This window comes from Phyllobates terribilis, unplaced genomic scaffold, assembly GCF_046119375.1.
Source record: "Phyllobates terribilis strain yellow unplaced genomic scaffold, ASM4611937v1 Scaffold_710__1_contigs__length_769263, whole genome shotgun sequence".
In the NCBI taxonomy this organism is placed as follows: Eukaryota; Metazoa; Chordata; class Amphibia; order Anura; family Dendrobatidae; genus Phyllobates; species Phyllobates terribilis.
This window is the reverse complement of record NW_027363470.1, coordinates 491,773-516,494: the sequence shown is the minus strand read 5'-3', so window position 1 is coordinate 516,494 and position 24,722 is coordinate 491,773. Positions and strand designations below refer to the sequence as shown.

The following is a 24,722-nucleotide window of genomic DNA, read 5'->3' as shown; positions in this document are numbered from 1 at the left end:
TGCTCCTTGTCGATCTTCAAGAGCTTACAAATAACATTGAAAATAAATTGAGAATCTTTCACCTGCCGGTGGTCAGGAGCAACCACGAACCTGATGGTGTCCTTCAGCGGATGCTCCTCCGAGAAATAATCATTCGGGTTGCTTGCTTGATTCTCCTTCCTTCCTCCAGGGTTTCTCCTTGTCTCCATGATTTTCCTCTTCTTTTCCAGATACCAAGGAAAATATCACACACGGATCGCAGCCTCCACGAAGTTCGTCCTCCCTCCAACACACCGTCCTCCGTAAAGAAAAGGCACTGCAGCTTTAGCACCGATTCCCAAAAGCAGCACTGGATATCTCCAAAGGCCAAGAATCGGTTCTGCCACCACAGTAACCTTCAGCCCAATGTCACAACCCACTACAGATCGTGCCAAAAGGCCGAGAAGCGATAACCAGAATTGGTTTCAAACTACGGAGCCACCCAAGGATCCTGAAAAGTCCATTTGTGGAGATGAGCTCCTGGACTCCCGTTAAGAAGACATGTTGTCAACCTCTAGATCCCTTACATGCCTGCACTTTTCGGCTTGCTGCTGCTGCAATCCACGCGTTTTAGATCTGCATAACTCCACCTCTTTAAACACAGCACCTTCACCCCCTGCTGTTCCCACCCGCCTCAACACCGTTGGAAGGGAGGAGAACCAATTAAGGCGGGGGGTGGGGTGGAACGAGCAGCTGTCTACCCTTAGCAGGAGGGCTCCTGATTACATACCTCTCCTGCTGCTGCTGCTGCTGGCTGTCCAGCAGCAGACTGAAGGTGGCTGCTGCTGTGCACAGGTATATAAAGGCTCAGAGCCTATTATGACATGCGCAGCCAGCGTTCCATTGCCACATTCCATCTACTGCAGGCAGGATACCTGGCTGGCTGAATGTCGCTGAGAAGCTCACAGAGACCGCCATAAGCAACAGTTTAACAGAATGCCACAGACTAATCAACCAAACTTTTTGGGTTGGGTTCTCTTTTATAGTCTGCAGGCATTAAATGAAAGAAGTCAGTGTTCCAGCAGAAGGAGACAACGTTTCAGAAAAGGCATTGTAGCAAACCAAAAAAGAAATTTTAAGCGCAGCAGAGTAACCAGCGCACATACCTGTTAGCTCAGGTGAGTTTAAAAGGCTGCTGTTGATAACAAGGGCATTTGCTAAATAGATGGTGTGTGTGCAACAATATACTGAAAGGTCAATTATATTGTGCAGCTTATCTCACCACCTGTAGTTATTTAGGTGAAAGCTCCAAAATGCTTGCCTAATATGTCTGTTTATCCAAAAGGAAGTAAAAAGGGAGAGCTAGAAAGATAGCATTGCATCACATTACATGGCAATGCAATGCACAGTTGCTGAAGTTGAACCAAAATGAGCTTGTAATCTGGCTTCTGCAACTTTGAACATGAAAAATCCAATGAGGAGAAGAAAAGCAAAGCCAAAGAGTCCATCCCAAAATCCGACAAACAAGCAAAATGAACAAAAAACATTGAATTCAATTCTTTCTGATTTTAGAAACTGCATTAAAGAAGGGGTGCACCGGTCCTGGAGATACTGCAATACCAGGTCAATGCGTGGAGTGGACAGAGCAAGCTCTTTTTCCATCTCCCTGTTCTAAAAATCCATTTAATATATGGTCCCCAGATAGGGGACGTATCAGATATTAAACTGATAAGAACAGATACTACACTTGATCTTAGCCAAAAGGCCGAGAAGCGATAACCAGAATTGGTTTCAAACTACGGAGCCACCCAAGGATCCTGAAAAGTCCATTTGTGGAGATGAGCTCCTGGACTCCCGTTAAGAAGACATGTTGTCAACCTCTAGATCCCTTACATGCCTGCACTTTTCGGCTTGCTGCTGCTGCAATCCACGCGTTTTAGATCTGCATAACTCCACCTCTTTAAACACAGCACCTTCACCCCCTGCTGTTCCCACCCGCCTCAACACCGTTGGAAGGGAGGAGAACCAATTAAGGCGGGGGGTGGGGTGGAACGAGCAGCTGTCTACCCTTAGCAGGAGGGCTCCTGATTACATACCTCTCCTGCTGCTGCTGCTGCTGGCTGTCCAGCAGCAGACTGAAGGTGGCTGCTGCTGTGCACAGGTATATAAAGGCTCAGAGCCTATTATGACATGCGCAGCCAGCGTTCCATTGCCACATTCCATCTACTGCAGGCAGGATACCTGGCTGGCTGAATGTCGCTGAGAAGCTCAAAGAGACCGCCATAAGCAACAGTTTAACAGAATGCCACAGACTAATCAACCAAACTTTTTGGGTTGGGTTCTCTTTTATAGTCTGCAGGCATTAAATGAAAGAAGTCAGTGTTCCAGCAGAGGGAGACAACGTTTCAGAAAAGGCATTGTAGCAAACCAAAAAAGAAATTTTAAGCGCAGCAGAGTAACCAGCGCACATACCTGTTAGCTCAGGTGAGTTTAAAAGGCTGCTGTTGATAACAAGGGCATTTGCTAAATAGATGGTGTGTGTGCAACAATATACTGAAAGGTCAATTATATTGTGCAGCTTATCTCACCACCTGTAGTTATTTAGGTGAAAGCTCCAAAATGCTTGCCTAATATGTCTGTTTATCCAAAAGGAAGTAAAAAGGGAGAGCTAGAAAGATAGCATTGCATCACATTACATGGCAATGCAATGCACAGTTGCTGAAGTTGAACCAAAATGAGCTTGTAATCTGGCTTCTGCAACTTTGAACATGAAAAATCCAATGAGGAGAAGAAAAGCAAAGCCAAAGAGTCCATCCCAAAATCCGACAAACAAGCAAAATGAACAAAAAACATTGAATTCAATTCTTTCTGATTTTAGAAACTGCATTAAAGAAGGGGTGCACCGGTCCTGGAGATACTGCAATACCAGGTCAATGCCTGGAGTGGACAGAGCAAGCTCTTTTTCCATCTCCCTGTTCTAAAAATCCATTTAATATATGGTCCCCAGATAGGGGACGTATCAGATATTAAACTGATAAGAACAGATACTACACTTGATCTTAGCCAAAAGGCCGAGAAGCGATAACCAGAATTGGTTTCAAACTACGGAGCCACCCAAGGATCCTGAAAAGTCCATTTGTGGAGATGAGCTCCTGGACTCCCGTTAAGAAGACATGTTGTCAACCTCTAGATCCCTTACATGCCTGCACTTTTCGGCTTGCTGCTGCTGCAATCTACGCGTTTTAGATCTGCATAACTCCACCTCTTTAAACACAGCACCTTCACCCCCTGCTGTTCCCACCCGCCTCAACACCGTTGGAAGGGAGGAGAACCAATTAAGGCGGGGGGTGGGGTGGAACGAGCAGCTGTCTACCCTTAGCAGGAGGGCTCCTGATTACATAACTCTCCTGCTGCTGCTGCTGCTGGCTGTCCAGCAGCAGACTGAAGGTGGCTGCTGCTGTGCACAGGTATATAAAGGCTCAGAGCCTATTATGACACGCGCAGCCAGCGTTCCATTGCCACATTCCATCTACTGCAGGCAGGATACCTGGCTGGCTGAATGTCGCTGAGAAGCTCACAGAGACCGCCATAAGCAACAGTTTAACAGAATGCCACAGACTAATCAACCAAACTTTTTGGGTTGGGTTCTCTTTTATAGTCTGCAGGCATTAAATGAAAGAAGTCAGTGTTCCAGCAGAAGGAGACAACGTTTCAGAAAAGGCATTGTAGCAAACCAAAAAAGAAATTTTAAGCGCAGCAGAGTAACCAGCGCACATACCTGTTAGCTCAGGTGAGTTTAAAAGGCTGCTGTTGATAACAAGGGCATTTGCTAAATAGATGGTTACTGAAAGGTCAATTATATTGTGCAGCTTATCTCACCACCTGTAGTTATTTAGGTGAAAGCTCCAAAATGCTTGCCTAATATGTCTGTTTATCCAAAAGGAAGTAAAAAGGGAGAGCTAGAAAGATAGCATTGCATCACATTACATGGCAATGCAATGCACAGTTGCTGAAGTTGAACCAAAATGAGCTTGTAATCTGGCTTCTGCAACTTTGAACATGAAAAATCCAATGAGGAGAAGAAAAGCAAAGCCAAAGAGTCCATCCCAAAATCCGACAAACAAGCAAAATGAACAAAAAACATTGAATTCAATTCTTTCTGATTTTAGAAACTGCATTAAAGAAGGGGTGCACCGGTCCTGGAGATACTGCAATACCAGGTCAATGCGTGGAGTGGACAGAGCAAGCTCTTTTTCCATCTCCCTGTTCTAAAAATCCATTTAATATATGGTCCTCAGATAGGGGACGTATCAGATATTAAACTGATAAGAACAGATACTTCACTTGATCTTAGCCAAAAGGCCGAGAAGCGATAACCAGAATTGGTTTCAAACTACGGAGCCACCCAAGGATCCTGAAAAGTCCATTTGTGGAGATGAGCTCCTGGACTCCCGTTAAGAAGACATGTTGTCAACCTCTAGATCCCTTACATGCCTGCACTTTTCGGCTTGCTGCTGCTGCAATCCACGCGTTTTAGATCTGCATAACTCCACCTCTTTAAACACAGCACCTTCACCCCCTGCTGTTCCCACCCGCCTCAACACCGTTGGAAGGGAGGAGAACCAATTAAGGCGGGGGGTGGGGTGGAACGAGCAGCTGTCTACCCTTAGCAGGAGGGCTCCTGATTACATACCTCTCCTGCTGCTGCTGCTGCTGGCTGTCCAGCAGCAGACTGAAGGTGGCTGCTGCTGTGCACAGGTATATAAAGGCTCAGAGCCTATTATGACACGCGCAGCCAGCGTTCCATTGCCACATTCCATCTACTGCAGGCAGGATACCTGGCTGGCTGAATGTCGCTGAGAAGCTCACAGAGACCGCCATAAGCAACAGTTTAACAGAATGCCACAGACTAATCAACCAAACTTTTTGGGTTGGGTTCTCTTTTATAGTCTGCAGGCATTAAATGAAAGAAGTCAGTGTTCCAGCAGAGGGAGACAACGTTTCAGAAAAGGCATTGTAGCAAACCAAAAAACAAATTTTAAGCGCAGCAGAGTAACCAGCGCACATACCTGTTAGCTCAGGTGAGTTTAAAAGGCTGCTGTTGATAACAAGGGCATTTGCTAAATAGATGGTGTGTGTGCAACAATATACTGAAAGGTCAATTATATTGTGCAGCTTATCTCACCACCTGTAGTTATTTAGGTGAAAGCTCCAAAATGCTTGCCTAATATGTCTGTTTATCCAAAAGGAAGTAAAAAGGGAGAGCTAGAAAGATAGCATTGCATCACATTACATGGCAATGCAATGCACAGTTGCTGAAGTTGAACCAAAATGAGCTTGTAATCTGGCTTCTGCAACTTTGAACATGAAAAATCCAATGAGGAGAAGAAAAGCAAAGCCAAAGAGTCCATCCCAAAATCCGACAAACAAGCAAAATGAACAAAAAACATTGAATTCAATTCTTTCTGATTTTAGAAACTGCATTAAAGAAGGGGTGCACCGGTCCTGGAGATACTGCAATACCAGGTCAATGCGTGGAGTGGACTGAGCAAGCTCTTTTTCCATCTCCCTGTTCTAAAAATCCATTTAATATATGGTCCCCAGATAGGGGACGTATCAGATATTAAACTGATAAGAACAGATACTACACTTGATCTTAGCCAAAAGGCCGAGAAGCGATAACCAGAATTGGTTTCAAACTACGGAGCCACCCAAGGATCCTGAAAAGTCCATTTGTGGAGATGAGCTCCTGGACTCCCGTTAAGAAGACATGTTGTCAACCTCTAGATCCCTTACATGCCTGCACTTTTCGGCTTGCTGCTGCTGCAATCCACGCGTTTTAGATCTGCATAACTCCACCTCTTTAAACACAGCACCTTCACCCCCTGCTGTTCCCACCCACCTCAACACCGTTGGAAGGGAGGAGAACCAATTAAGGCGGGGGGTGGGGTGGAACGAGCAGCTGTCTACCCTTAGCAGGAGGGCTCCTGATTACATACCTCTCCTGCTGCTGCTGCTGCTGGCTGTCCAGCAGCAGACTGAAGGTGGCTGCTGCTGTGCACAGGTATATAAAGGCTCAGAGCCTATTATGACACGCGCAGCCAGCATTCCATTGCCACATTCCATCTACTGCAGGCAGGATACCTGGCTGGCTGAATGTCGCTGAGAAGCTCACAGAGACCGCCATAAGCAACAGTTTAACAGAATGCCACAGACTAATCAACCAAACTTTTTGGGTTGGGTTCTCTTTTATAGTCTGCAGGCATTAAATGAAAGAAGTCAGTGTTCCAGCAGAGGGAGACAACGTTTCAGAAAAGGCATTGTAGCAAACCAAAAAAGAAATTTTAAGCGCAGCAGAGTAACCAGCGCACATACCTGTTAGCTGAGGTGAGTTTAAAAGGCTGCTGTTGATAACAAGGGCATTTGCTAAATAGATGGTGTGTGTGCAACAATATACAGAAAGGTCCATTATATTGTGCAGCTTATCTCACCACCTGTAGTTATTTAGGTGAAAGCTCCAAAATGCTTGCCTAATATGTCTGTTTATCCAAAAGGAAGTAAAAAGGGAGAGCTAGAAAGATAGCATTGCATCACATTACATGGCAATGCAATGCACAGTTGCTGAAGTTGAACCAAAATGAGCTTGTAATCTGGCTTCTGCAACTTTGAACATGAAAAATCCAATGAGGAGAAGAAAAGCAAAGCCAAAGAGTCCATCCCAAAATCCGACAAACAAGCAAAATGAACAAAAAACATTGAATTCAATTCTTTCTGATTTTAGAAACTGCATTAAAGAAGGGGTGCACCGGTCCTGGAGATACTGCAATACCAGGTCAATGCGTGGAGTGGACAGAGCAAGCTCTTTTTCCATCTCCCTGTTCTAAAAATCCATTTAATATATGGTCCCCAGATAGGGGACGTATCAGATATTAAACTGATACGAACAGATACTACACTTGATCTTAGCCAAAAGGCCGAGAAGCGATAACCAGAATTGGTTTCAAACTACGGAGCCACCCAAGGATCCTGAAAAGTCCATTTGTGGAGATGAGCTCCTGGACTCCCGTTAAGAAGACATGTTGTCAACCTCTAGATCCCTTACATGCCTGCACTTTTCGGCTTGCTGCTGCTGCAATCCACGCGTTTTAGATCTGCATAACTCCACCTCTTTAAACACAGCACCTTCACCCCCTGCTGTTCCCACCCGCCTCAACACCGTTGGAAGGGAGGAGAACCAATTAAGGCGGGGGGTGGGGTGGAACGAGCAGCTGTCTACCCTTAGCAGGAGGGCTCCTGATTACATACCTCTCCTGCTGCTGCTGCTGCTGGCTGTCCAGCAGCAGACTGAAGGTGGCTGCTGCTGTGCACAGGTATATAAAGGCTCAGAGCCTATTATGACACGCGCAGCCAGCGTTCCATTGCCACATTCCATCTACTGCAGGCAGGATACCTGGCTGGCTGAATGTCGCTGAGAAGCTCACAGAGACCGCCATAAGCAACAGTTTAACAGAATGCCACAGACTAATCAACCAAACTTTTTGGGTTGGGTTCTCTTTTATAGTCTGCAGGCATTAAATGAAAGAAGTCAGTGTTCCAGCAGAGGGAGACAACGTTTCAGAAAAGGCATTGTAGCAAACCAAAAAAGAAATTTTAAGCGCAGCAGAGTAACCAGCGCACATACCTGTTAGCTCAGGTGAGTTTAAAAGGCTGCTGTTGATAACAAGGGCATTTGCTAAATAGATGGTGTGTGTGCAACAATATACTGAAAGGTCAATTATATTGTGCAGCTTATCTCACCACCTGTAGTTATTTAGGTGAAAGCTCCAAAATGCTTGCCTAATATGTCTGTTTATCCAAAAGGAAGTAAAAAGGGAGAGCTAGAAAGATAGCATTGCATCACATTACATGGCAATGCAATGCACAGTTGCTGAAGTTGAACCAAAATGAGCTTGTAGTCTGGCTTCTGCAACTTTGAACATGAAAAATCCAATGAGGAGAAGAAAAGCAAAGCCAAAGAGTCCATCCCAAAATCCGACAAACAAGCAAAATGAACAAAAAACATTGAATTCAATTCTTTCTGATTTTAGAAACTGCATTAAAGAAGGGGTGCACCGGTCCTGGAGATACTGCAATACCAGGTCAATGCGTGGAGTGGACTGAGCAAGCTCTTTTTCCATCTCCCTGTTCTAAAAATCCATTTAATATATGGTCCCCAGATAGGGGACGTATCAGATATTAAACTGATAAGAACAGATACTACACTTGATCTTAGCCAAAAGGCCGAGAAGCGATAACCAGAATTGGTTTCAAACTACGGAGCCACCCAAGGATCCTGAAAAGTCCATTTGTGGAGATGAGCTCCTGGACTCCCGTTAAGAAGACATGTTGTCAACCTCTAGATCCCTTACATGCCTGCACTTTTCGGCTTGCTGCTGCTGCAATCCACGCGTTTTAGATCTGCATAACTCCACCTCTTTAAACACAGCACCTTCACCCCCTGCTGTTCCCACCCGCCTCAACACCGTTGGAAGGGAGGAGAACCAATTAAGGCGGGGGGTGGGGTGGAACGAGCAGCTGTCTACCCTTAGCAGGAGGGCTCCTGATTACATACCTCTCCTGCTGCTGCTGCTGCTGGCTGTCCAGCAGCAGACTGAAGGTGGCTGCTGCTGTGCACAGGTATATAAAGGCTCAGAGCCTATTATGACACGCGCAGCCAGCGTTCCATTGCCACATTCCATCTACTGCAGGCAGGATACCTGGCTGGCTGAATGTCGCTGAGAAGCTCACAGAGACCGCCATAAGCAACAGTTTAACAGAATGCCACAGACTAATCAACCAAACTTTTTGGGTTGGGTTCTCTTTTATAGTCTGCAGGCATTAAATGAAAGAAGTCAGTGTTCCAGCAGAGGGAGACAACGTTTCAGAAAAGGCATTGTAGCAAACCAAAAAAGAAATTTTAAGCGCAGCAGAGTAACCAGCGCACATACCTGTTAGCTCAGGTGAGTTTAAAAGGCTGCTGTTGATAACAAGGGCATTTGCTAAATAGATGGTGTGTGTGCAACAATATACTGAAAGGTCAATTATATTGTGCAGCTTATCTCACCACCTGTAGTTATTTAGGTGAAAGCTCCAAAATGCTTGCCTAATATGTCTGTTTATCCAAAAGGAAGTAAAAAGGGAGAGCTAGAAAGATAGCATTGCATCACATTACATGGCAATGCAATGCACAGTTGCTGAAGTTGAACCAAAATGAGCTTGTAATCTGGCTTCTGCAACTTTGAACATGAAAAATCCAATGAGGAGAAGAAAAGCAAAGCCAAAGAGTCCATCCCAAAATCCGACAAACAAGCAAAATGAACAAAAAACATTGAATTCAATTCTTTCTGATTTTAGAAACTGCATTAAAGAAGGGGTGCACCGGTCCTGGAGATACTGCAATACCAGGTCAATGCGTGGAGTGGACAGAGCAAGCTCTTTTTCCATCTCCCTGTTCTAAAAATCCATTTAATATATGGTCCCCAGATAGGGGACGTATCAGATATTAAACTGATAAGAACAGATACTACACTTGATCTTAGCCAAAAGGCCGAGAAGCGATAACCAGAATTGGTTTCAAACTACGGAGCCACCCAAGGATCCTGAAAAGTCCATTTGTGGAGATGAGCTCCTGGACTCCCATTAAGAAGACATGTTGTCAACCTCTAGATCCCTTACATGCCTGCACTTTTCGGCTTGCTGCTGCTGCAATCCACGCGTTTTAGATCTGCATAACTCCACCTCTTTAAACACAGCACCTTCACCCCCTGCTGTTCCCACCCGCCTCAACACCGTTGGAAGGGAGGAGAACCAATTAAGGCGGGGGGTGGGGTGGAACGAGCAGCTGTCTACCCTTAGCAGGAGGGCTCCTGATTACATACCTCTCCTGCTGCTGCTGCTGCTGGCTGTCCAGCAGCAGACTGAAGGTGGCTGCTGCTGTGCACAGGTATATAAAGGCTCAGAGCCTATTATGACACGCGCAGCCAGCGTTCCATTGCCACATTCCATCTACTGCAGGCAGGATACCTGGCTGGCTGAATGTCGCTGAGAAGCTCACAGAGACCGCCATAAGCAACAGTTTAACAGAATGCCACAGACTAATCAACCAAACTTTTTGGGTTGGGTTCTCTTTTATAGTCTGCAGGCATTAAATGAAAGAAGTCAGTGTTCCAGCAGAAGGAGACAACGTTTCAGAAAAGGCATTGTAGCAAACCAAAAAAGAAATTTTAAGCGCAGCAGAGTAACCAGCGCACATACCTGTTAGCTCAGGTGAGTTTAAAAGGCTGCTGTTGATAACAAGGGCATTTGCTAAATAGATGGTGTGTGTGCAACAATATACTGAAAGGTCAATTATATTGTGCAGCTTATCTCACCACCTGTAGTTATTTAGGTGAAAGCTCCAAAATGCTTGCCTAATATGTCTGTTTATCCAAAAGGAAGTAAAAAGAGAGAGCTAGAAAGATAGCATTGCATCACATTACATGGCAATGCAATGCACAGTTGCTGAAGTTGAACCAAAATGAGCTTGTAATCTGGCTTCTGCAACTTTGAACATGAAAAATCCAATGAGGAGAAGAAAAGCAAAGCCAAAGAGTCCATCCCAAAATCCGACAAACAAGCAAAATGAACAAAAAACATTGAATTCAATTCTTTCTGATTTTAGAAACTGCATTAAAGAAGGGGTGCACCGGTCCTGGAGATACTGCAATACCAGGTCAATGCGTGGAGTGGACAGAGCAAGCTCTTTTTCCATCTCCCTGTTCTAAAAATCCATTTAATATATGGTCCCCAGATAGGGGACGTATCAGATATTAAACTGATAAGAACAGATACTACACTTGATCTTAGCCAAAAGGCCGAGAAGCGATAACCAGAATTGGTTTCAAACTACGGAGCCACCCAAGGATCCTGAAAAGTCCATTTGTGGAGATGAGCTCCTGGACTCCCGTTAAGAAGACATGTTGTCAACCTCTAGATCCCTTACATGCCTGCACTTTTCGGCTTGCTGCTGCTGCAATCCACGCGTTTTAGATCTGCATAACTCCACCTCTTTAAACACAGCACCTTCACCCCCTGCTGTTCCCACCCGCCTCAACACCGTTGGAAGGGAGGAGAACCAATTAAGGCGGGGGGTGGGGTGGAACGAGCAGCTGTCTACCCTTAGCAGGAGGGCTCCTGATTACATACCTCTCCTGCTGCTGCTGCTGCTGGCTGTCCAGCAGCAGACTGAAGGTGGCTGCTGCTGTGCACAGGTATATAAAGGCTCAGAGCCTATTATGACACGCGCAGCCAGCGTTCCATTGCCACATTCCATCTACTGCAGGCAGGATACCTGGCTGGCTGAATGTCGCTGAGAAGCTCACAGAGACCGCCATAAGCAACAGTTTAACAGAATGCCACAGACTAATCAACCAAACTTTTTGGGTTGGGTTCTCTTTTATAGTCTGCAGGCATTAAATGAAAGAAGTCAGTGTTCCAGCAGAGGGAGACAACGTTTCAGAAAAGGCATTGTAGCAAACCAAAAAAGAAATTTTAAGCGCAGCAGAGTAACCAGCGCACATACCTGTTAGCTCAGGTGAGTTTAAAAGGCTGCTGTTGATAACAAGGGCATTTGCTAAATAGATGGTGTGTGTGCAACAATATACTGAAAGGTCAATTATATTGTGCAGCTTATCTCACCACCTGTAGTTATTTAGGTGAAAGCTCCAAAATGCTTGCCTAATATGTCTGTTTATCCAAAAGGAAGTAAAAAGGGAGAGCTAGAAAGATAGCATTGCATCACATTACATGGCAATGCAATGCACAGTTGCTGAAGTTGAACCAAAATGAGCTTGTAATCTGGCTTCTGCAACTTTGAACATGAAAAATCCAATGAGGAGAAGAAAAGCAAAGCCAAAGAGTCCATCCCAAAATCCGACAAACAAGCAAAATGAACAAAAAACATTGAATTCAATTCTTTCTGATTTTAGAAACTGCATTAAAGAAGGGGTGCACCGGTCCTGGAGATACTGCAATACCAGGTCAATGCGTGGAATTGACAGAGCAAGCTCTTTTTCCATCTCCCTGTTCTAAAAATCCATTTAATATATGGTCCCCAGATAGGGGACGTATCAGATATTAAACTGATAAGAACAGATACTACACTTGATCTTAGCCAAAAGGCCGAGAAGCGATAACCAGAATTGGTTTCAAACTACGGAGCCACCCAAGGATCCTGAAAAGTCCATTTGTGGAGATGAGCTCCTGGACTCCCGTTAAGAAGACATGTTGTCAACCTCTAGATCCCTTACATGCCTGCACTTTTCGGCTTGCTGCTGCTGCAATCCACGCGTTTTAGATCTGCATAACTCCACCTCTTTAAACACAGCACCTTCACCCCCTGCTGTTCCCACCCGCCTCAACACCGTTGGAAGGGAGGAGAACCAATTAAGGCGGGGGGTGGGGTGGAACGAGCAGCTGTCTACCCTTAGCAGGAGGGCTCCTGATTACATACCTCTCCTGCTGCTGCTGCTGCTGGCTGTCCAGCAGCAGACTGAAGGTGGCTGCTGCTGTGCACAGGTATATAAAGGCTCAGAGCCTATTATGACACGCGCAGCCAGCGTTCCATTGCCACATTCCATCTACTGCAGGCAGGATACCTGGCTGGCTGAATGTCGCTGAGAAGCTCACAGAGACCGCCATAAGCAACAGTTTAACAGAATGCCACAGACTAATCAACCAAACTTTTTGGGTTGGGTTCTCTTTTATAGTCTGCAGGCATTAAATGAAAGAAGTCAGTGTTCCAGCAGAGGGAGACAACGTTTCAGAAAAGGCATTGTAGCAAACCAAAAAAGAAATTTTAAGCGCAGCAGAGTAACCAGCGCACATACCTGTTAGCTCAGGTGAGTTTAAAAGGCTGCTGTTGATAACAAGGGCATTTGCTAAATAGATGGTGTGTGTGCAACAATATACTGAAAGGTCAATTATATTGTGCAGCTTATCTCACCACCTGTAGTTATTTAGGTGAAAGCTCCAAAATGCTTGCCTAATATGTCTGTTTATCCAAAAGGAAGTAAAAAGGGAGAGCTAGAAAGATAGCATTGCATCACATTACATGGCAATGCAATGCACAGTTGCTGAAGTTGAACCAAAATGAGCTTGTAATCTGGCTTCTGCAACTTTGAACATGAAAAATCCAATGAGGAGAAGAAAAGCAAAGCCAAAGAGTCCATCCCAAAATCCGACAAACAAGCAAAATGAACAAAAAACATTGAATTCAATTCTTTCTGATTTTAGAAACTGCATTAAAGAAGGGGTGCACCGGTCCTGGAGATACTGCAATACCAGGTCAATGCGTGGAGTGGACAGAGCAAGCTCTTTTTCCATCTCCCTGTTCTAAAAATCCATTTAATATATGGTCCCCAGATAGGGGACGTATCAGATATTAAACTGATAAGAACAGATACTACACTTGATCTTAGCCAAAAGGCCGAGAAGCGATAACCAGAATTGGTTTCAAACTACGGAGCCACCCAAGGATCCTGAAAAGTCCATTTGTGGAGATGAGCTCCTGGACTCCCGTTAAGAAGACATGTTGTCAACCTCTAGATCCCTTACATGCCTGCACTTTTCGGCTTGCTGCTGCTGCAATCCACGCGTTTTAGATCTGCATAACTCCACCTCTTTAAACACAGCACCTTCACCCCCTGCTGTTCCCACCCGCCTCAACACCGTTGGAAGGGAGGAGAACCAATTAAGGCGGGGGGTGGGGTGGAACGAGCAGCTGTCTACCCTTAGCAGGAGGGCTCCTGATTACATACCTCTCCTGCTGCTGCTGCTGCTGGCTGTCCAGCAGCAGACTGAAGGTGGCTGCTGCTGTGCACAGGTATATAAAGGCTCAGAGCCTATTATGACACGCGCAGCCAGCGTTCCATTGCCACATTCCATCTACTGCAGGCAGGATACCTGGCTGGCTGAATGTCGCTGAGAAGCTCACAGAGACCGCCATAAGCAACAGTTTAACAGAATGCCACAGACTAATCAACCAAACTTTTTGGGTTGGGTTCTCTTTTATAGTCTGCAGGCATTAAATGAAAGAAGTCAGTGTTCCAGCAGAGGGAGACAACGTTTCAGAAAAGGCATTGTAGCAAACCAAAAAAGAAATTTTAAGCGCAGCAGAGTAACCAGTGCACATACCTGTTAGCTCAGGTGAGTTTAAAAGGCTGCTGTTGATAACAAGGGCATTTGCTAAATAGATGGTGTGTGTGCAACAATATACTGAAAGGTCAATTATATTGTGCAGCTTATCTCACCACCTGTAGTTATTTAGGTGAAAGCTCCAAAATGCTTGCCTAATATGTCTGTTTATCCAAAAGGAAGTAAAAAGGGAGAGCTAGAAAGATAGCATTGCATCACATTACATGGCAATGCAATGCACAGTTGCTGAAGTTGAACCAAAATGAGCTTGTAATCTGGCTTCTGCAACTTTGAACATGAAAAATCCAATGAGGAGAAGAAAAGCAAAGCCAAAGAGTCCATCCCAAAATCCGACAAACAAGCAAAATGAACAAAAAACATTGAATTCAATTCTTTCTGATTTTAGAAACTGCATTAAAGAAGGGGTGCACCGGTCCTGGAGATACTGCAATACCAGGTCAATGCGTGGAGTGGACAGAGCAAGCTCTTTTTCCATCTCCCTGTTCTAAAAATCCATTTAATATATGGTCCCCAGATAGGGGACGTATCAGATATTAAACTGATAAGAACAGATACTACACTTGATCTTAGCCAAAAGGCCGAGAAGCGATAACCAGAATTGGTTTCAAACTACGGAGCCACCCAAGGATCCTGAAAAGTCCATTTGTGGAGATGAGCTCCTGGACTCCCGTTAAGAAGACATGTTGTCAACCTCTAGATCCCTTACATGCCTGCACTTTTCGGCTTGCTGCTGCTGCAATCCACGCGTTTTAGATCTGCATAACTCCACCTCTTTAAACACAGCACCTTCACCCCCTGCTGTTCCCACCCGCCTCAACACCGTTGGAAGGGAGGAGAACCAATTAAGGCGGGGGGTGGGGTGGAACGAGCAGCTGTCTACCCTTAGCAGGAGGGCTCCTGATTACATACCTCTCCTGCTGCTGCTGCTGCTGGCTGTCCAGCAGCAGACTGAAGGTGGCTGCTGCTGTGCACAGGTATATAAAGGCTCAGAGCCTATTATGACACGCGCAGCCAGCGTTCCATTGCCACATTCCATCTACTGCAGGCAGGATACCTGGCTGGCTGAATGTCGCTGAGAAGCTCACAGAGACCGCCATAAGCAACAGTTTAACAGAATGCCACAGACTAATCAACCAAACTTTTTGGGTTGGGTTCTCTTTTATAGTCTGCAGGCATTAAATGAAAGAAGTCAGTGTTCCAGCAGAGGGAGACAACGTTTCAGAAAAGGCATTGTAGCAAACCAAAAAACAAATTTTAAGCGCAGCAGAGTAACCAGCGCACATACCTGTTAGCTCAGGTGAGTTTAAAAGGCTGCTGTTGATAACAAGGGCATTTGCTAAATAGATGGTGTGTGTGCAACAATATACTGAAAGGTCAATTATATTGTGCAGCTTATCTCACCACCTGTAGTTATTTAGGTGAAAGCTCCAAAATGCTTGCCTAATATGTCTGTTTATCCAAAAGGAAGTAAAAAGGGAGAGCTAGAAAGATAGCATTGCATCACATTACATGGCAATGCAATGCACAGTTGCTGAAGTTGAACCAAAATGAGCTTGTAATCTGGCTTCTGCAACTTTGAACATGAAAAATCCAATGAGGAGAAGAAAAGCAAAGCCAAAGAGTCCATCCCAAAATCCGACAAACAAGCAAAATGAACAAAAAACATTGAATTCAATTCTTTCTGATTTTAGAAACTGCATTAAAGAAGGGGTGCACCGGTCCTGGAGATACTGCAATACCAGGTCAATGCGTGGAGTGGACAGAGCAAGCTCTTTTTCCATCTCCCTGTTCTAAAAATCCATTTAATATATGGTCCCCAGATAGGGGACGTATCAGATATTAAACTGATAAGAACAGATACTACACTTGATCTTAGCCAAAAGGCCGAGAAGCGATAACCAGAATTGGTTTCAAACTACGGAGCCACCCAAGGATCCTGAAAAGTCCATTTGTGGAGATGAGCTCCTGGACTCCCGTTAAGAAGACATGTTGTCAACCTCTAGATCCCTTACATGCCTGCACTTTTCGGCTTGCTGCTGCTGCAATCCACGCGTTTTAGATCTGCATAACTCCACCTCTTTAAAAACAGCACCTTCACCCCCTGCTGTTCCCACCCGCCTCAACACCGTTGGAAGGGAGGAGAACCAATTAAGGCGGGGGGTGGGGTGGAACGAGCAGCTGTCTACCCTTAGCAGGAGGGCTCCTGATTACATACCTCTCCTGCTGCTGCTGCTGCTGGCTGTCCAGCAGCAGACTGAAGGTGGCTGCTGCTGTGCACAGGTATATAAAGGCTCAGAGCCTATTATGACACGCGCAGCCAGCGTTCCATTGCCACATTCCATCTACTGCAGGCAGGATACCTGGCTGGCTGAATGTCGCTGAGAAGCTCACAGAGACCGCCATAAGCAACAGTTTAAAAGAATGCCACAGACTAATCAACCAAACTTTTTGGGTTGGGTTCTCTTTTATAGTCTGCAGGCATTAAATGAAAGAAGTCAGTGTTCCAGCAGAGGGAGACAACGTTTCAGAAAAGGCATTGTAGCAAACCAATAAAGAAATTTTAAGCGCAGCAGAGTAACCAGCGCACATACCTGTTAGCTCAGGTGAGTTTAAAAGGCTGCTGTTGATAACAAGGGCATTTGCTAAATAGATGGTGTGTGTGCAACAATATACTGAAAGGTCAATTATATTGTGCAGCTTATCTCACCACCTGTAGTTATTTAGGTGAAAGCTCCAAAATGCTTGCCTAATATGTCTGTTTATCCAAAAGGAAGTAAAAAGGGAGAGCTAGAAAGATAGCATTGCATCACATTACATGGCAATGCAATGCACAGTTGCTGAAGTTGAACCAAAATGAGCTTGTAATCTGGCTTCTGCAACTTTGAACATGAAAAATCCAATGAGGAGAAGAAAAGCAAAGCCAAAGAGTCCATCCCAAAATCCGACAAACAAGCAAAATGAACAAAAAACATTGAATTCAATTCTTTCTGATTTTAGAAACTGCATTAAAGAAGGGGTGCACCGGTCCTGGAGATACTGCAATACCAGGTCAATGCGTGGAGTGGACAGAGCAAGCTCTTTTTCCATCTCCCTGTTCTAAAAATCCATTTAATATATGGTCCCCAGATAGGGGACGTATCAGATATTAAACTGATAAGAACAGATACTACACTTGATCTTAGCCAAAAGGCCGAGAAGCGATAACCAGAATTGGTTTCAAACTACGGAGCCACCCAAGGATCCTGAAAAGTCCATTTGTGGAGATGAGCTCCTGGACTCCCGTTAAGAAGACATGTTGTCAACCTCTAGATCCCTTACATGCCTGCACTTTTCGGCTTGCTGCTGCTGCAATCCACGCGTTTTAGATCTGCATAACTCCACCTCTTTAAACACAGCACCTTCACCCCCTGCTGTTCCCACCCGCCTCAACACCGTTGGAAGGGAGGAGAACCAATTAAGGCGGGGGGTGGGGTGGAACGAGCAGCTGTCTACCCTTAGCAGGAGGGCTCCTGATTACATACCTCTCCTGCTGCTGCTGCTGCTGGCTGTCCAGCAGCAGACTGAAGGTGGCTGCTGCTGTGCACAGGTATATAAAGGCTCAGAGCCTATTATGACACGCGCAGCCAGCGTTCCATTGCCACATTCCATCTACTGCAGGCAGGATACCTGGCTGGCTGAATGTCGCTGAGAAGCTCACAGAGACCGCCATAAGCAACAGTTTAACAGAATGCCACAGACTAATCAACCAAACTTTTTGGGTTGGGTTCTCTTTTATAGTCTGCAGGCATTAAATGAAAGAAGTCAGTGTTCCAGCAGAGGGAGACAACGTTTCAGAAAAGGCATTGTAGCAAACCAAAAAAGAAATTTTAAGCGCAGCAGAGTAACCAGTGCACATACCTGTTAGCTCAGGTGAGTTTAAAAGGCTGCTGTTGATAACAAGGGCATTTGCTAAATAGATGGTGTGTGTGCAACAATATACTGAAAGGTCAATTATATTGTGCAGCTTATCTCACCACCTGTAGTTATTTAGGTGAAAGCTCCAAAATGCTTGCCTAATATGTCTGTTTATCCAAAAGGAAGTAAAAAGGGAGAGCTAGAAAGATAGCATTGCATCACATTACATGGCAATGCAATGCACAGTTGCTGAAGTTGAACCAAAATGAGCTTGTAATCTGGCTTCTGCAACTTTGAACATGAAAAATCCAATGAGGAGAAGAAAAGCAAAGCCAAAGAGTCCATCCCAAAATCCGACAAACAAGCAAAATGAACAAAAAACATTGAATTCAATTCTTTCTGATTTTAGAAACTGCATTAAAGAAGGGGTGCACCGGTCCTGGAGATACTGCAATACCAGGTCAATGCGTGGAGTGGACAGAGCAAGCTCTTTTTCCATCTCCCTGTTCTAAAAATCCATTTAATATATGGTCCCCAGATAGGGGACGTATCAGATATTAAACTGATAAGAACAGATACTACACTTGATCTTAGCCAAAAGGCCGAGAAGCGATAACCAGAATTGGTTTCAAACTACGGAGCCACCCAAGGATCCTGAAAAGTCCATTTGTGGAGATGAGCTCCTGGACTCCCGTTAAGAAGACATGTTGTCAACCTCTAGATCCCTTACATGCCTGCACTTTTCGGCTTGCTGCTGCTGCAATCCACGCGTTTTAGATCTGCATAACTCCACCTCTTTAAACACAGCACCTTCACCCCCTGCTGTTCCCACCCGCCTCAACACCGTTGGAAGGGAGGAGAACCAATTAAGGCGGGGGGTGGGGTGGAACGAGCAGCTGTCTACCCTTAGCAGGAGGGCTCCTGATTACATACCTCTCCTGCTGCTGCTGCTGCTGGCTGTCCAGCAGCAGACTGAAGGTGGCTGCTGCTGTGCACAGGTATATAAAGGCTCAGAGCCTATTATGACACGCGCAGCCAGCGTTCCATTGCCACATTCCATCTACTGCAGGCAGGATACCTGGCTGGCTGAATGTCGCTGAGAAGCTCACAGAGACCGCCATAAGCAACAGTTTAACAGAATGCCACAGACTAATCAACCAAACTTTTTGGGTTGGGTTCTCTTTTATAGTCTGCAGGCATTAAATGAAAGAAGTCAGTGTTCCAGCAGAGGGAGACAACGTTTCAGAAAAGGCATTGTAGCAAACCAAAAAACAAATTTTAAGCGCAGCAGAGTAACCAGCGCACATACCTGTTAGCTCAGGTGAGTTTAAAAGGCTGCTGTTGATAACAAGGGCATTTGCTAAATAGATGGTGTGTGTGCAACAATATACTGAAAGGTCAATTATATTGTGCAGCTTATCTCACCACCTGTAGTTATTTAGGTGAAAGCTCCAAAATGCTTGCCTAATATGTCTGTTTATCCAAAAGGAAGTAAAAAGGGAGAGCTAGAAAGATAGCATTGCATCACATTACATGGCAATGCAATGCACAGTTGCTGAAGTTGAACCAAAATGAGCTTGTAATCTGGCTTCTGCAACTTTGAACATGAAAAATCCAATGAGGAGAAGAAAAGCAAAGCCAAAGAGTCCATCCCAAAATCCGACAAACAAGCAAAATGAACAAAAAACATTGAATTCAATTCTTTCTGATTTTAGAAACTGCATTAAAGAAGGGGTGCACCGGTCCTGGAGATACTGCAATACCAGGTCAATGCGTGGAGTGGACAGAGCAAGCTCTTTTTCCATCTCCCTGTTCTAAAAATCCATTTAATATATGGTCCCCAGATAGGGGACGTATCAGATATTAAACTGATAAGAACAGATACTACACTTGATCTTAGCCAAAAGGCCGAGAAGCGATAACCAGAATTGGTTTCAAACTACGGAGCCACCCAAGGATCCTGAAAAGTCCATTTGTGGAGATGAGCTCCTGGACTCCCGTTAAGAAGACATGTTGTCAACCTCTAGATCCCTTACATGCCTGCACTTTTCGGCTTGCTGCTGCTGCAATCCACGCGTTTTAGATCTGCATAACTCCACCTCTTTAAAAACAGCACCTTCACCCCCTGCTGTTCCCACCCGCCTCAACACCGTTGGAAGGGAGGAGAACCAATTAAGGCGGGGGGTGGGGTGGAACGAGCAGCTGTCTACCCTTAGCAGGAGGGCTCCTGATTACATACCTCTCCTGCTGCTGCTGCTGCTGGCTGTCCAGCAGCAGACTGAAGGTGGCTGCTGCTGTGCACAGGTATATAAAGGCTCAGAGCCTATTATGACACGCGCAGCCAGCGTTCCATTGCCACATTCCATCTACTGCAGGCAGGATACCTGGCTGGCTGAATGTCGCTGAGAAGCTCACAGAGACCGCCATAAGCAACAGTTTAAAAGAATGCCACAGACTAATCAACCAAACTTTTTGGGTTGGGTTCTCTTTTATAGTCTGCAGGCATTAAATGAAAGAAGTCAGTGTTCCAGCAGAGGGAGACAACGTTTCAGAAAAGGCATTGTAGCAAACCAATAAAGAAATTTTAAGCGCAGCAGAGTAACCAGCGCACATACCTGTTAGCTCAGGTGAGTTTAAAAGGCTGCTGTTGATAACAAGGGCATTTGCTAAATAGATGGTGTGTGTGCAACAATATACTGAAAGGTCAATTATATTGTGCAGCTTATCTCACCACCTGTAGTTATTTAGGTGAAAGCTCCAAAATGCTTGCCTAATATGTCTGTTTATCCAAAAGGAAGTAAAAAGGGAGAGCTAGAAAGATAGCATTGCATCACATTACATGGCAATGCAATGCACAGTTGCTGAAGTTGAACAAAAATGAGCTTGTAATCTGGCTTCTGCAACTTTGAACATGAAAAATCCAATGAGGAGAAGAAAAGCAAAGCCAAAGAGTCCATCCCAAAATCCGACAAACAAGCAAAATGAACAAAAAACATTGAATTCAATTCTTTCTGATTTTAGAAACTGCATTAAAGAAGGGGTGCACCGGTCCTGGAGATACTGCAATACCAGGTCAATGCGTGGAGTGGACAGAGCAAGCTCTTTTTCCATCTCCCTGTTCTAAAAATCCATTTAATATATGGTCCCCAGATAGGGGACGTATCAGATATTAAACTGATAAGAACAGATACTACACTTGATCTTAGCCAAAAGGCCGAGAAGCGATAACCAGAATTGGTTTCAAACTACGGAGCCACCCAAGGATCCTGAAAAGTCCATTTGTGGAGATGAGCTCCTGGACTCCCGTTAAGAAGACATGTTGTCAACCTCTAGATCCCTTACATGCCTGCACTTTTCGGCTTGCTGCTGCTGCAATCCACGCGTTTTAGATCTGCATAACTCCACCTCTTTAAACACAGCACCTTCACCCCCTGCTGTTCCCACCCGCCTCAACACCGTTGGAAGGGAGGAGAACCAATTAAGGCGGGGGGTGGGGTGGAACGAGCAGCTGTCTACCCTTAGCAGGAGGGCTCCTGATTACATACCTCTCCTGCTGCTGCTGCTGCTGGCTGTCCAGCAGCAGACTGAAGGTGGCTGCTGCTGTGCACAGGTATATAAAGGCTCAGAGCCTATTATGACATGCGCAGCCAGCGTTCCATTGCCACATTCCATCTACTGCAGGCAGGATACCTGGCTGGCTGAATGTCGCTGAGAAGCTCACAGAGACCGCCATAAGCAACAGTTTAACAGAATGCCACAGACTAATCAACCAAACTTTTTGGGTTGGGTTCTCTTTTATAGTCTGCAGGCATTAAATGAAAGAAGTCAGTGTTCCAGCAGAGGGAGACAACGTTTCAGAAAAGGCATTGTAGCAAACCAAAAAAGAAATTTTAAGCGCAGCAGAGTAACCAGCGCACATACCTGTTAGCTCAGGTGAGTTTAAAAGGCTGCTGTTGATAACAAGGGCATTTGCTAAATAGATGGTGTGTGTGCAACAATATACTGAAAGGTCAATTATATTGTGCAGCTTATCTCACCACCTGTAGTTATTTAGGTGAAAGCTCCAAAATGCTTGCCTAATATGTCTGTTTATCCAAAAGGAAGTAAAAAGGGAGAGCTAGAAAGATAGCATTGCATCACATTACATGGCAATGCAATGCACAGTTGCTGAAGTTGAACCAAAATGAGCTTGTAATCTGGCTTCTGCAACTTTGAACATGAAAAATCCAATGAGGAGAAGAAAAGCAAAGCCAAAGAGTCCATCCCAAAATCCGACAAACAAGCAAAATGAACAAAAAACATTGAATTCAATTCTTTCTGATTTTAGAAACTGCATTAAAGAAGGGGTGCACCGGTCCTGGAGATACTGCAATACCAGGTCAATGCGTGGAGTGGACAGAGCAAGCTCTTTTTCCATCTCCCTGTTCTAAAAATCCATTTAATATATGGTCCCCAGATAGGGGACGTATCAGATATTAAACTGATAAGAACAGATACTACACTTGATCTTAGCCAAAAGGCCGAGAAGCGATAACCAGAATTGGTTTCAAACTACGGAGCCACCCAAGGATCCTGAAAAGTCCATTTGTGGAGATGAGCTCCTGGACTCCCATTAAGAAGACATGTTGTCAACCTCTAGATCCCTTACATGCCTGCACTTTTCGGCTTGCTGCTGCTGCAATCCACGCGTTTTAGATCTGCATAACTCCACCTCTTTAAACACAGCACCTTCACCCCCTGCTGTTCCCACCCGCCTCAACACCGTTGGAAGGGAGGAGAACCAATTAAGGCGGGGGGTGGGGTGGAACGAGCAGCTGTCTACCCTTAGCAGGAGGGCTCCTGATTACATACCTCTCCTGCTGCTGCTGCTGCTGGCTGTCCAGCAGCAGACTGAAGGTGGCTGCTGCTGTGCACAGGTATATAAAGGCTCAGAGCCTATTATGACACGCGCAGCCAGCGTTCCATTGCCACATTCCATCTACTGCAGGCAGGATACCTGGCTGGCTGAATGTCGCTGAGAAGCTCACAGAGACCGCCATAAGCAACAGTTTAACAGAATGCCACAGACTAATCAACCAAACTTTTTGGGTTGGGTTCTCTTTTATAGTCTGCAGGCATTAAATGAAAGAAGTCAGTGTTCCAGCAGAGGGAGACAACGTTTCAGAAAAGGCATTGTAGCAAACCAAAAAAGAAATTTTAAGCGCAGCAGAGTAACCAGCGCACATACCTGTTAGCTCAGGTGAGTTTAAAAGGCTGCTGTTGATAACAAGGGCATTTGCTAAATAGATGGTGTGTGTGCAACAATATACTGAAAGGTCAATTATATTGTGCAGCTTATCTCACCACCTGTAGTTATTTAGGTGAAAGCTCCAAAATGCTTGCCTAATATGTCTGTTTATCCAAAAGGAAGTAAAAAGGGAGAGCTAGAAAGATAGCATTGCATCACATTACATGGCAATGCAATGCACAGTTGCTGAAGTTGAACCAAAATGAGCTTGTAATCTGGCTTCTGCAACTTTGAACATGAAAAATCCAATGAGGAGAAGAAAAGCAAAGCCAAAGAGTCCATCCCAAAATCCGACAAACAAGCAAAATGAACAAAAAACATTGAATTCAATTCTTTCTGATTTTAGAAACTGCATTAAAGAAGGGGTGCACTTGTCCTGGAGATACTGCAATACCAGGTCAATGCGTGGAGTGGACAGAGCAAGCTCTTTTTCCATCTCCCTGTTCTAAAAATCCATTTAATATATGGTCCCCAGATAGGGGACGTATCAGATATTAAACTGATAAGAACAGATACTACACTTGATCTTAGCCAAAAGGCCGAGAAGCGATAACCAGAATTGGTTTCAAACTACGGAGCCACCCAAGGATCCTGAAAAGTCCATTTGTGGAGATGAGCTCCTGGACTCCCATTAAGAAGACATGTTGTCAACCTCTAGATCCCTTACATGCCTGCACTTTTCGGCTTGCTGCTGCTGCAATCCACGCGTTTTAGATCTGCATAACTCCACCTCTTTAAACACAGCACCTTCACCCCCTGCTGTTCCCACCCGCCTCAACACCGTTGGAAGGGAGGAGAACCAATTAAGGCGGGGGGTGGGGTGGAACGAGCAGCTGTCTACCCTTAGCAGGAGGGCTCCTGATTACATACCTCTCCTGCTGCTGCTGCTGCTGGCTGTCCAGCAGCAGACTGAAGGTGGCTGCTGCTGTGCACAGGTATATAAAGGCTCAGAGCCTATTATGACACGCGCAGCCAGCGTTCCATTGCCACATTCCATCTACTGCAGGCAGGATACCTGGCTGGCTGAATGTCGCTGAGAAGCTCACAGAGACCGCCATAAGCAACAGTTTAACAGAATGCCACAGACTAATCAACCAAACTTTTGGGTTGGGTTCTCTTTTATAGTCTGCAGGCATTAAATGAAAGAAGTCAGTGTTCCAGCAGAGGGAGACAACATTTCAGAAAAGGCATTGTAGCAAACCAAAAAAGAAATTTTAAGCGCAGCAGAGTAACCAGCGCACATACCTGTTAGCTCAGGTGAGTTTAAAAGGCTGCTGTTGATAACAAGGGCATTTGCTAAATAGATGGTGTGTGTGCAACAATATACTGAAAGGTCAATTATATTGTGCAG

General features: G+C 45.1%; 18 non-coding genes across 18 annotated transcripts; all 18 read right to left on the bottom strand.

The window, feature by feature from the left end:
* Positions 1-1,544: 1,544 nt before the first annotated feature.
* On the bottom strand, positions 1,545-1,735 carry LOC141236514 (U2 spliceosomal RNA). The gene has a single exon (XR_012302166.1). It is a non-coding gene; the product is annotated as a U2 spliceosomal RNA (small nuclear RNA).
* A 1,115-nt stretch (positions 1,736-2,850) lies between these two features.
* On the bottom strand, positions 2,851-3,041 carry LOC141236627 (U2 spliceosomal RNA). Its single transcript, XR_012302279.1, has one exon. It is a non-coding gene; the product is annotated as a U2 spliceosomal RNA (small nuclear RNA).
* Positions 3,042-4,141: 1,100 nt separating this feature from the next.
* On the bottom strand, positions 4,142-4,332 carry LOC141236694 (U2 spliceosomal RNA). The gene has a single exon (XR_012302344.1). It is a non-coding gene; the product is annotated as a U2 spliceosomal RNA (small nuclear RNA).
* Positions 4,333-5,447: 1,115 nt separating this feature from the next.
* LOC141236644 (U2 spliceosomal RNA) lies at positions 5,448-5,638 on the bottom strand. Its single transcript, XR_012302296.1, has one exon. It is a non-coding gene; the product is annotated as a U2 spliceosomal RNA (small nuclear RNA).
* A 1,115-nt stretch (positions 5,639-6,753) lies between these two features.
* Positions 6,754-6,944, bottom strand: LOC141236674 (U2 spliceosomal RNA). Its single transcript, XR_012302324.1, has one exon. It is a non-coding gene; the product is annotated as a U2 spliceosomal RNA (small nuclear RNA).
* Positions 6,945-8,059: 1,115 nt separating this feature from the next.
* Positions 8,060-8,250, bottom strand: LOC141236643 (U2 spliceosomal RNA). The gene has a single exon (XR_012302295.1). It is a non-coding gene; the product is annotated as a U2 spliceosomal RNA (small nuclear RNA).
* A 1,115-nt stretch (positions 8,251-9,365) lies between these two features.
* Positions 9,366-9,556, bottom strand: LOC141236512 (U2 spliceosomal RNA). Its single transcript, XR_012302164.1, has one exon. It is a non-coding gene; the product is annotated as a U2 spliceosomal RNA (small nuclear RNA).
* Positions 9,557-10,671: 1,115 nt separating this feature from the next.
* LOC141236511 (U2 spliceosomal RNA) lies at positions 10,672-10,862 on the bottom strand. Its single transcript, XR_012302163.1, has one exon. It is a non-coding gene; the product is annotated as a U2 spliceosomal RNA (small nuclear RNA).
* Positions 10,863-11,977: 1,115 nt separating this feature from the next.
* On the bottom strand, positions 11,978-12,168 carry LOC141236614 (U2 spliceosomal RNA). The gene has a single exon (XR_012302266.1). It is a non-coding gene; the product is annotated as a U2 spliceosomal RNA (small nuclear RNA).
* A 1,115-nt stretch (positions 12,169-13,283) lies between these two features.
* LOC141236510 (U2 spliceosomal RNA) lies at positions 13,284-13,474 on the bottom strand. Its single transcript, XR_012302162.1, has one exon. It is a non-coding gene; the product is annotated as a U2 spliceosomal RNA (small nuclear RNA).
* A 1,115-nt stretch (positions 13,475-14,589) lies between these two features.
* Positions 14,590-14,780, bottom strand: LOC141236509 (U2 spliceosomal RNA). Its single transcript, XR_012302161.1, has one exon. It is a non-coding gene; the product is annotated as a U2 spliceosomal RNA (small nuclear RNA).
* Positions 14,781-15,895: 1,115 nt separating this feature from the next.
* Positions 15,896-16,086, bottom strand: LOC141236508 (U2 spliceosomal RNA). Its single transcript, XR_012302160.1, has one exon. It is a non-coding gene; the product is annotated as a U2 spliceosomal RNA (small nuclear RNA).
* A 1,115-nt stretch (positions 16,087-17,201) lies between these two features.
* On the bottom strand, positions 17,202-17,392 carry LOC141236507 (U2 spliceosomal RNA). Its single transcript, XR_012302159.1, has one exon. It is a non-coding gene; the product is annotated as a U2 spliceosomal RNA (small nuclear RNA).
* A 1,115-nt stretch (positions 17,393-18,507) lies between these two features.
* On the bottom strand, positions 18,508-18,698 carry LOC141236506 (U2 spliceosomal RNA). Its single transcript, XR_012302158.1, has one exon. It is a non-coding gene; the product is annotated as a U2 spliceosomal RNA (small nuclear RNA).
* Positions 18,699-19,813: 1,115 nt separating this feature from the next.
* On the bottom strand, positions 19,814-20,004 carry LOC141236505 (U2 spliceosomal RNA). Its single transcript, XR_012302157.1, has one exon. It is a non-coding gene; the product is annotated as a U2 spliceosomal RNA (small nuclear RNA).
* A 1,115-nt stretch (positions 20,005-21,119) lies between these two features.
* LOC141236504 (U2 spliceosomal RNA) lies at positions 21,120-21,310 on the bottom strand. The gene has a single exon (XR_012302156.1). It is a non-coding gene; the product is annotated as a U2 spliceosomal RNA (small nuclear RNA).
* Positions 21,311-22,425: 1,115 nt separating this feature from the next.
* On the bottom strand, positions 22,426-22,616 carry LOC141236503 (U2 spliceosomal RNA). The gene has a single exon (XR_012302155.1). It is a non-coding gene; the product is annotated as a U2 spliceosomal RNA (small nuclear RNA).
* Positions 22,617-23,731: 1,115 nt separating this feature from the next.
* LOC141236636 (U2 spliceosomal RNA) lies at positions 23,732-23,922 on the bottom strand. The gene has a single exon (XR_012302288.1). It is a non-coding gene; the product is annotated as a U2 spliceosomal RNA (small nuclear RNA).
* Between the last annotated feature and the right edge of the window lie 800 nt (positions 23,923-24,722).